We start from the raw sequence: 10,870 nt of genomic DNA, 5'->3' as shown, positions 1-10,870 counted from the left end.
AGTTGCCAAGCAAGGAATTAAACCTTTCTTTAAAAAAATTTCCATGCCTGAAAGGATAGTATGATTGGTTCCAGAGAACAGAATTAGGGATAGAGTTGGTCCTAGGGAAGGGAATTTCAACTCAATTTTAAGAACTGTTTAACAATTAGAATTGACCTATAGTGGGTATATTAGAAGATGAAATGATCTTAAAACACTCACTTTCCCTGAATGCCTCTCTCCACATATAAAATATTAATTTTTTTAATTAATTGAAACCATAAGAAGTTTTATCTCTATTTATGAACCAGAAAATGTTAGTGAACTTTAACCAGTCGCTATATACTAGGTCTTGGAATTTCAGAGCAATGTGCCAATTCTGGACAACATCGGGAAAGTCTGTTCTTATCTTGGGTGAATGTAAGGTGTGGGGAATATGGATATAAGATAAGTGAATAGGAATTGTGCTCTACCTCTGCTTATAACTCAGTTTTGAAAGGGTCAAGAAGCGAGCATGCAAAATTTAGCTCTATGACGAATCAGGTAGCCAGGATCCACAAAAAGTTTTTTTGAAAAGTTGCTCTGGGCACTCTTGTTGAGTGTTCTAGACTGCTTTCACAGATAATTTACTCAGTGCTCTCCTGGGTGACCAATGGAGCATCTAACATTGGCAGCAATCAAGGGCCAGTTTCTTTTTTTAAGATTTTATTTATTTATTCATGAGACACACACACACACACACACACACACACACACAGAGAGAGAGAGAGAGAGAGAGAGTGAGAGGCAAAGACATAGTCAGAGGGAGAAGCAGGCTCCCCACAGGGAGCCTGATGCAGGACTCAATCCCAGGACCCCCGGGATCATGCCCTGAACTGAAGGCAGATACTCAACTGCTGAGCCACCCAGGCATCCCAAGCAAGGGCCAGTTTTATGACATTCTCTGTCTATCACATGGACTTAAAGAACCCAGTGGAGTCCCATCCTAGAGCTATCCCTATCTCTAAGAATGAGAGGTAGAATTCAGAGAGGGAAAAGAAAAGGCTAAATTGAATTAGCTTTTCCATTTATCCTTAATCTTCCATCTGTTTAAAAGACAAACTTTGAACAGAAGCTGATTTAATCAGTCTAATAATTCAGGTTGGGAAAGAAATTTGAAATCCTCACAAATTCTGAGAGCTGTGTATCTATTAACTTGGCCCTGTATAGAACCATCCAGAGAGGTAGTAGAAGCTCTCATCCTGGTAGAGCTTTTTATGGAGGGTCAATGCAGTAGGTATGAGGGTGGGCAGGTCAATTTTAAGTTATTTTACAATTTGGGAAATCTATGAGAATTTTTAAAACAAGGTGGAATGATTTCCAGTTTTGGAGGTGCGAAACTTCTGGACTAGAAGTTTTTACCATGTGATTCTGCCTACAGACCTGCTTGCTGTGGCTATTAGAATTTCAGTGAAGCTGCTGGGTAAAATCTGCATTTTCTCTAGTGCTACTTTCACAAAGAGGTCGACCAGAACTCTTACCTCTTGCCCTAATTTTTAGCTGCTCAAAAGGAAGCTGCGGAAACACCTTGGATTTAATCATGGCAAATGATGTGTTTACCTCAGAACATTTTAAGTTAATGAAAAACCTGGAAAATATCAATTTGGTCATAATGCAAAGTCCAGAAAGCAGTAAATAATTCTGGCACCTTTCTGTGTCTGTGAAACACAAAACTAGCTTTGTTTTATTTTTTCTATTTTAAATCTATTTTCTGTTTTAAGTCTCAGTGGGATATATTTTCAGCTTTGAAAGGCTCATTAAATCACAGATCCTTAAATTAGGTGCTTTTCAATGGGTTTGAAAAACACAAGCACCCATAAGTTCTACTAATTCATACTGTCCTGAGTTGTCTAAGTGGACACATTCACATTCAGGGAAACCTGGTCAATCTGCTGAATCACTACATGGCAGAAACATTTTAGTTTATCAACATATACTTGAAGAAATTTACCCATGTCTATATGGGTTTCTTAATCCATACTTATTTTATAGTCTTTACTGTATGATTGGCAGATTAAATGCTCCATTTACATACTGTGAAAGGTATACTTCATGCTAAAAATATTCCTGCTTAAGGGCACATGGCTTGGGTAGAGGGAAGAAGTGTTTAGGGATTGGCATGGTGCAAGGGTTGCTTCCTGAGCCTATGCATTTCAGTGTGGTCTAGGGGGTGTAATACGTTCATTCAACCAGAATTTACTGAAAATCTGCTATGTGCCAAGTCCTGTGTTGGACACTCTGGATAGCACCATCTACCTTATGAGCTTATCGATTTTGTCCATTGCTTGTGATTGCCAGGGATAGCGTACAAGATTTGGGTGAAGGGAAGCATGAAGTCAAAATATAGTATTGACTGGATTGGGACTGATCCCAGCATAATTCAAGGGGGACAACCTAATCCTCTCTTAAGTGTGGGCTCCTAGGTTCAGGTTCTCAGGAGCCTGTTATGTGGCCAGAAGAATAAAAAACATTTTTATCCTATTGCTTATCTTATAAAAAGGAACAAGCAAAATATTTACTGAATCAAAAATAGCCAGTGTTATTGGGTTCTTATTATTTTCAAGGAGCTGTACTCAGTATCCTGTAAACATAGCCTCATTTAACTTTAACTTCAGCCTCATGAGCTGCACACTGCTATTATCTCACCTCTACCATTAGGGAATTGAGGCTTAGGAGGCTAATTCACTTGTTCAATGTCCTGTGGCTGTCGAATGAGAGGGAAGTCATTGAATCCCAATCTCTGACTTCAAACCTCATGCTCTTGACTCGTCACTACTGATGCAACTGATGGATTGCCGAAGGCATGCAGGGAAATCCAAATACACTGCTCCTCCTTCTCCAGCCTCGTAATGACCTAATTATCATCCCAAGCCTGAAACCTGGGAGTCAACTTGAACTCTTTTTCCTCTCTGGCTCTTTCCCTTCACCCATCAGTATTTAAGTCCCGGTGATTTTAATTCTGAATATTTCTTGAATCTGCCTGTATTCATCATTTTTTAAAACCTGGACAATTATAGTAATTTCTCAGCTATCACCTCTATCTCTCTTCCCACCCAATCCTTACAGTGCTGCCAACAATATTGAACAACAACGACGTTCGTGCTGCATCTCTGCTTAAAAACCAACAGTGGCATTCAGACCCCTCATGACCTAGACCCTCTACCCACTCCTTCCTCTCACTGTATGCTCCAGGGAGCTTGACCTGGTTATGGTTGACTGCTGTTGCTGTTGTTTCCTTGCCTCTGCCTATCCTTTTCTCTATGACCAGAAGGACCTCCTCATTGTTTTCTGCCCAAGGAACTGGCTCTATGGTCTCCTCTGAGAAGCCTGTCCTGCCCCTCCCAGACAGAGGTGGTTACCTGCTTCCAACTGTACCTTATCAGTGTCTCTGTGATAACAGGCACCACTTGGAGCTCCATTTTAATGCCTGCATGTTTCCCCCTCCACTGCATAGTGAATGCTTCAAGGCAGAGAAATGTAACCTATTAGACGTAGTATATTAGGAGGAGCTGTCCATGCCACAACAAACACCAGTAACAGGCATCTTCCATACTCTAAGTCTCAATGGGAGTCCTGCTCAAGGTCATCAGAAGAGAAGCTTTCCATATAGGAATCTTGGACATGTGGACACCTATTTTGCTAGTGAGATCAGCCTGAATGTCAACACCACCAGCACGGTCCCTCTGTATTTCTCTGCTGGAATGTACTAACTTAGGCTTCCCGCTCACCTCCTCAGCTATGCTGTCCTCTATGTGTGTAGCAGGGAAAGTTTTGCCAGATCTGGTGTTCCTCCTTCCTAACTGGGCATCATAGTTCCCTTGTCCCTGCATGCCCAGAGACATCACAGGAACATGGTCTGTTTGTCTCCTCCCTGAACAATATCCCCTCCTCTACCCTTCCCTGTGTTTATATGCACATCAGTTTTGTTTTTGTTTTAAATAACTAGAAGTATGACATTCATAGGTTTTCTTTGGGGTAATTTGTGATATGGGGCTCTTGCCATTGTAAAGTGTTGTACACTTCCTTTGGAGCTCGGTTTTTATTTGGGTTATTACTAAGACCGTTGTCCTCTCCTGGGACCACAAATCCTGGCATGTGCATAGCCTTGCCACAACTCCCCACTGCCCATGGACGATATCACAAACAGATTATAGCTTCTTGCCACTAAGCCTGGACATAGCCTCAGGATCTCCCTTAACCCAGGATTTCAGGTAGCTACTACCAACACTTGGAGTTGACACTTAAGAAGAAAACTCTTTTCTACCTTCAATTCACAGGTCAGTTTGACCTGTGCTCTTTTTTTTTTTTTTTTTTTTTGCGTTTATTCTATGCAGAATTTACTTCCAGGCCATAAGTTTTTTTTTCTTCAGTTTCTTCTGGGGTATCTTTTTCTTCTGTGCAACCTCCTCTTCTGGTTTAAGAACAATCTGCTCTTTTTCAGTAAGAATCATCTTGATGTGGCAGGGAGAGCTCATGTGTGGGTGGATCTGGCCATGAGCCCTGTAGGTTCTATGTCACATCTTGGGGGCCTTGTTCACCTGGATGTGCTCAGTGACCATAGAATCTACATCTAAACCCTTAAGCTCAGCATTACTCTCTGCATTTTTAAGCACGTGCAGTAAAATTCAGCACTCTTCTTGGGCCACCGACCCTGTGTCCAGCCCCACTGTTTGGCCTGTGCACACCTACCAACTCCACCATTGTAGTGATGGAATGGCACACACCACTTCTGCAAAGTGACATCTTTCAGATACTTGGTGGCTTTTTGGATATGCATACCCTTGATGGCCTGGGAAGTTTCATGTGTGTTCTTAAAGTGAACACGAAGATTTGAACCTCTCAATTTGTATGATTTTGTAGGGCTTTCTGGATCCAGCGAGTAGTGAACCATTTTCGGAGGTCACCTCAGGCTGCTCAGGGGAAGAGCTTGACCTGTGTTCATATGTTGGCTGTACAGTCTACCTAGTACTTCTTGGAGAAAATAGAACTATCTTTCCCCAGGGACCACAACATGATTTGTATTAATTTTCATCTTGTTTCCATGAAGCTGTTAGATCCTTGTGGATGAAAATTTAAGAATCTGTAGAAGTCCTCCTAGGTATAATGTTAAAGGTGCATGAAACCCAGAGTTATTTGTTGTTACCAGGAAAGGGGTTGCTGGTGTCTGCTCACGAGGAGAGTACCTCCTTAAATATCAATGCACTGGCTATTCATATTAAGCTCAAAGGGGAGAATAATTGATAAATCTCATGAGATAATGTGCACATGGTGTGAGAAACAGGGACAAGAATTTGAAAAGCTACAGAAGACAGTTTGACTTTTTAAAAGTAAATGAGCAAAAGTGGACAACAATGATCACAGATTTGAATGTTACTTCTGTATTGAAACAAACACAATAAAAACTACTGATGAAAAATAAAAATGTAAGTTTCAGTTAAAACCTAATGAGATTCTGTAGCAAGCAGATAACTAAATATTATACTTGCTTTCTTTTCATTTTTATTCCCTCAAAATAATCTTAAATGACAAGAAAACCCATATGTATGTCATTCAAGGTGGGATTGCAAATATTCAGCTGAGTGAGGATGAAATTTAGCTTTAACATAATAGTATACTAAAGGCCTACGGGGAGAAGATGAATGTCTATGAGGCAATCCTGAATAGTAGGAAGGAGGCTGAGCTGGGAGTCAGGGAGATTAGAGTTTCATCTGGTCTCTGCCTATTGCCAGCTTTGTGGTACACAGCAGATTTTTTAAAGTCTCTGAGCTGCACTCTCTGCATGTATAAAATGGAAATAGTACAATAGCCATGTGAACATATAATGCTGTAAAGTACTTCAAAAATCTAGGTCATAATCAGTGCTCAATCAGTGGGAACCTATGTATCAAGTGGACCCATAATATATAAAAATGCATTTTATTATTTAAATTGCAGTCAGAGAGATTTCTCTTGGTTAAGATAATCTCTTACTTCTCTGATAGATTTGTCACCAAGAGACCCTTAAATCAACTGAACAGCAGACTTGAACTAGAGGGGAGACTAGCTCTGAACAAATTGATCCAAATCTGATATGACCTTAAAGGCAGTTTTGACAACATTTGCTGCAGCCCCAAAGCCACTAATGCTTCATGTACTCAGTGAACAGGATGAACGGGGCTGGATCCCTCCAGGAAAATCCCCCCTGTGGCAAAGAATGACACAATGAACCCAGCTCCTAGCATGGGAAGTCCTTTCCTGGTCATAAGATTTAGCCTTTAGCAACTGTTTCAGAAGCAGCTGTAAATAGACCCAGAGAACATATCTGTTGCACCCTTGCATCTGAACCAACATATACTCAGAGCAAGACCAGAAATGATTATCAATTGGTCCTCAGACCCAAGTAGTACCTCTTATGGGCCAAATAGAATTCTAACTTTGACAATCCTCACTGCAGCTCCACGGGAAATCAACATTGCTGTTCTTATTTTATAGGCAGAAAACCCAAGGCACCAAGGGATTAAGTAATTTGTATTGGAACGAGATTTTACTAACTCCATAGAAAATTGACCTAAAACTTAAACATGGATAAACCACATCCTTTATTTAAACAATATTTTACAGTCTATGATGAAAGAATACTTAGAGATGGAATTTCCAGATTGGCTGTTCATGAACTCACAGAAATATTATGCAACTTTCCATTCATTCAGCAAACATTTATTCAGTACATACCAAGTGGTAGGCATTGTGATAGGTACTGGGGATATAAGCTCATATAAGATCATACCGGCCCCCAGAGACTCAGAAGGAGACACACATGTAAAGACATACAATAAAATGGCATGGGCATCATCATAGTGGCAAAAATCTATACATGGTATGATAGAGGCCCAAAGAGGGGGGCAAGTCCTGAAAGATCACTCTGTTTGTTTTGCCCTGGGTAGGCTTGGCAACAGAAAGAATGCTACTGAACCCTTAAAGAGTTGCGGTACTTGCCAAATTTAAACCCACAAACAGGCGAACATAATATACATCTAAGTGCTAGAAGTCATGAGTGCATGTACACAAAGAATGTTATCTTTTATGTTTAGTATCTGAATTGAGATTTATTTATTTTTCAAATCCTGAAAAACTAGGCTTTCGAGTCTCCTACAATGTGACCTTTAAACAATAATTCCTTGCTAATAGCTAACTTGCCAAAGCAGAGACTTACCAGGGGGAGGGCTCAAAATCAACCCGGAGGTTTGATGGCTGGAAGGAGGGTGGAGTTCCAGGCCCTGCCAAAATTAAACACAGCTTTCAAGCCACTTACACACTCTCTTCTGGAAACATTCCGTTGCATTGACTTTGGCAACACCCCATTTTACTGGTTTCCTTCTAACTTACCAGCACTCCTTCTTTGTCCCCTTTGCTGACTCATCATCTTCTATCTTGAATGAAGGGGTTTTCAATACCCTCTTACTTTTCACTATACTTTCTCCCTGGGTAACTACATATAATGCTATGACTTCTATCGCGATCTAAACATCAGTCACTTTCACCTATCTCCAATTTGGAGTTTCTCTGTGTCATCTACACATGTATGTCGAACTCTGAACTTTGCATATCCCTTGGGCTCCTCCGATAAGACCTATAGAAGGCGGAAACTCACAGAATTTCCCTTCCAACTCCCTTCTTCTCAGGTGTTTTCTACCTTGGGAAGGGATCCTCTAACCTGACTTCATATTTGAGACATCAGAGCAGTGATGAAAATACACCTGTGCCTAGGCCGCTTTCTTAACCAATGGAATCAGAATCTTGGGGATGAGGGTCTTCAGGTGAGCTTAATGAGCATCCAGGCTAAGAATTGCTGAGCTCTTGCTCAAGTTGGAAGTCTATGGATTACCTTGATCTCTCTCTTTTCCTTATCCTTTCATACTCAGTCACCTGCTGTTTTATTTCCTAAATAGCTCTGACCTTATCTACCATTTTCCATCATCAAAGCCACTACCCTAAACTAAGACATCATCATGTCTTACCTGAAATAAACTCCTTGCTGTTCTCCTTGCCTTTATTCTTGTTCCCATCATATCATTAGTCACAGTGCAGCCAGGGTAACTTAAAAAAATCTGATCACATCACTTTCTAGCTTAAAATATTGCACTGTTTCTTTCTTTCTTTTTTTTTCTTTTTTTTGCTTGCTCTTAGAATAAGCCCTAGATCCTTATGGCCTATAAAGATATTGATATAGGGGCTACAGCCTTTTGGTATAGAAGCCCATTTGTTTGGGTCTGATCAGCAAACTCACCCATCTCTGCTCTTCTGATAACACAACTTCTTGACCAGCACACAGGCTGGGCTTATGATCATGAGTCTCAGGGGTGGGCTCAGTGATTGAAGTTTACCAGGTTAATAAGGTCCTCCTTCCTTACAATTTTTGGGGCTAGAGTAGAACCCCTTGCCTTGGGTTCATGGTGAAGACGTATGGATTTGGGGGGTCTTGGCAAATATCTCTCTTCCTCAACTCACAGTGTCAACCCAGTCCTATTGGCAACAGAGGGAAATCCTCTCTATGAGGACTTGATCCCAGGACCCCAGGATCACTACCTGAGCCAAAGGCAGATGCTCAACCACTGAGCCACCCAGGCATCCCATATATCTCAGTTTCATGACCCATGAGATCACCACCTAAGCCAAAACCAAGAGCCAGACACTCAACTGAGTAAACCACCCAGGCCCCTTGATCATGTATTTCTGTATTAATTGTATACAGAATATGTTATTCTGTATGAATGAGCTTTAATTTTAAAATCAGAAGAACAGCACAGATTTTTTTTTTAATTTTGTTTATTTATTCATGAGGCACAGAGAGAGAGAGGCAGAGACGCAGGCAGAGGGAGAAGCAGGCAGAGGTAGAAGCAGGCTCCATGCAGGGAGCCTGACATGGGACTCGATCCCAGGTCTCCAGGATCACACCCTGGGCTGAAGATGGTGCTAAACCGCTGAGCTACTCGGGCTGCCCCAGCACAAATTTTTAAAGTTTGTTGGAGCTGATCAAGCTGCGCTCCAAGGCTAATCATCTGTATCCCAACCTCCATTTTGAGGTTAATTTTCTAATAGTTTTTTCATGGTCTATTCTATAATAGGCACTTCACTGAGTTGGACTCTGTGCTTAGCAGAGAGTCTGCTTGAGGATTCTCTCCCTCTGCCTCCCTTACCCCAACTCTTTCTCAAATAAATAATTTTTAAAGAAATACAGGATCAAGTCTGAGGTTAGGGATGGAATAAAAGTCAGGGGTCAAGGCAGATCCATTGCAAAATGTTGAAGCATAATATCAAGGCCCCTCATTTGCTTAGGCCCCTTCAAAAGCCCTGGCAGGGCCCTGGTAATATATAGATATTGACATTTGCTTTTATAAAATATATATGGGATGCCCGGGTGGCTCAGTGGTTGAGCATCTGCCTCTGGCTCAGGTTGTGATCCTGGGGTCCTGGGATCAAGTTCTGCGTCGGGCTCCCTGCAGCAAGTCTGCTTCTTTCTCTGCCTACATCTCTGCCTCTCTATGTCTTTCATGAATAAATAAAGCCTTTAAAATATAAAATAATATAAATTGTATAAAAGTAAAATAACATCCATCAATGAAGGCTGCTTTCTCTTTTCACACTCATCTCTTCTTGTCATATTGCCCCTCCTGTCGAGGGGCACTGGGGTTGCCACAGGCCTTTTAAAGAACAGGCTACAGAAAAGTTGAGTCGAGGATTCATTTATGTTTAAGCCAGGGGAAATATTTACATTGTTTGCAATCATATCCACACAGAACTATTTTAGCTCGCTGTTTTGGTATAGAAATCATTTCCAGGCTCACCCCTGCCATCCATTGCTTCTACATTATAACCCAGAAGTGTAAAGCCAGAGTTTGCATGGAGGAAGTTATAGTTTCTACAAGTGAAAGTATGTGAGTGATAGAGAAGAAACATGGTTTGAATTCTATAGATCCAGAAGCCCATCTGTGGAAAATTCTTCCAATCAGGCAGACAAAAACTGTGACAGAGTCTTTCAGTTCCCATCAAGGTCTCATCAAAACCCAAGTTTTTTGCTGCCAGGAATACATGATAATGTAACTGATATACTTAAAAATATTTTAGAAACCTCTTAAAAGGCAAGTTATCAGAATACTGTGTTTGTAGGACACACATATGTAGCAGTGCTACAAGCTTTGTAGTACTTTATATCTTTATGACTTTGTATGTTTTATGCATCCCAACATGTCACTGAATTACATGAATATAATGGAAAGATATTTACATTTCTAACTGAATTAAAATGAAATAATGACATTGACAGTGATAACATAAAACTAATAATGTATGATGATTACAGATTCGTTGACTGGTTATTGAATGTTGTTCATTCGAAGTGTACTTAACTGGTCACTGCACGAGAATACTCAGGGCCCTGAAATGTTATGAAAGAAACCTGATGGAAGTTTTCCAAAATTTGACAAAAATCCTAAGAATGTACTCTATTTGCCAACAACAATTTGTGATGCTAAACTATTAGTAACTATCAACAGCTTTTCTAGACTATTAATAATTAAAAATAAATTTTTATTAATGATGCTAGAAGACAAATAGAATTATCTTCCTCTTCTCTCGAAGGACTGCTATTACAAAATCATTGGCATATGAGGAATGATCAAGAAGCAAATGTCAAGGCACACCTAGGTGGCTCAGTGGTTGAGTGTCTGCCTTGGGCTCGGGTCGTGATCTGGGAGTCCTGGGATGGAGTCTCACATCCTTCCCTGCAGGGAGCCTGCTTCTCCCTCTGCCTATGTGTCTGCCTCTCTCTCTCTGTATCTCTCATAAATAAATAAATAAATAAATAAATAAATAA

General features: G+C 40.7%; 1 pseudogene; it reads right to left on the bottom strand.

Annotated features, from left to right (window-relative positions):
- Nucleotides 1-4,355: 4,355 nt before the first annotated feature.
- LOC144320092 (large ribosomal subunit protein uL22 pseudogene) lies at nt 4,356-4,922 on the bottom strand (annotated as a pseudogene).
- Between the last annotated feature and the right edge of the window lie 5,948 nt (nt 4,923-10,870).

This window comes from Canis aureus, chromosome 9, assembly GCF_053574225.1.
Source record: "Canis aureus isolate CA01 chromosome 9, VMU_Caureus_v.1.0, whole genome shotgun sequence".
NCBI classification, from domain to species: Eukaryota; Metazoa; Chordata; class Mammalia; order Carnivora; family Canidae; genus Canis; species Canis aureus.
Note: the sequence above shows the minus strand (reverse complement) of the source record. Positions and strands in the feature narration are given on the sequence as shown.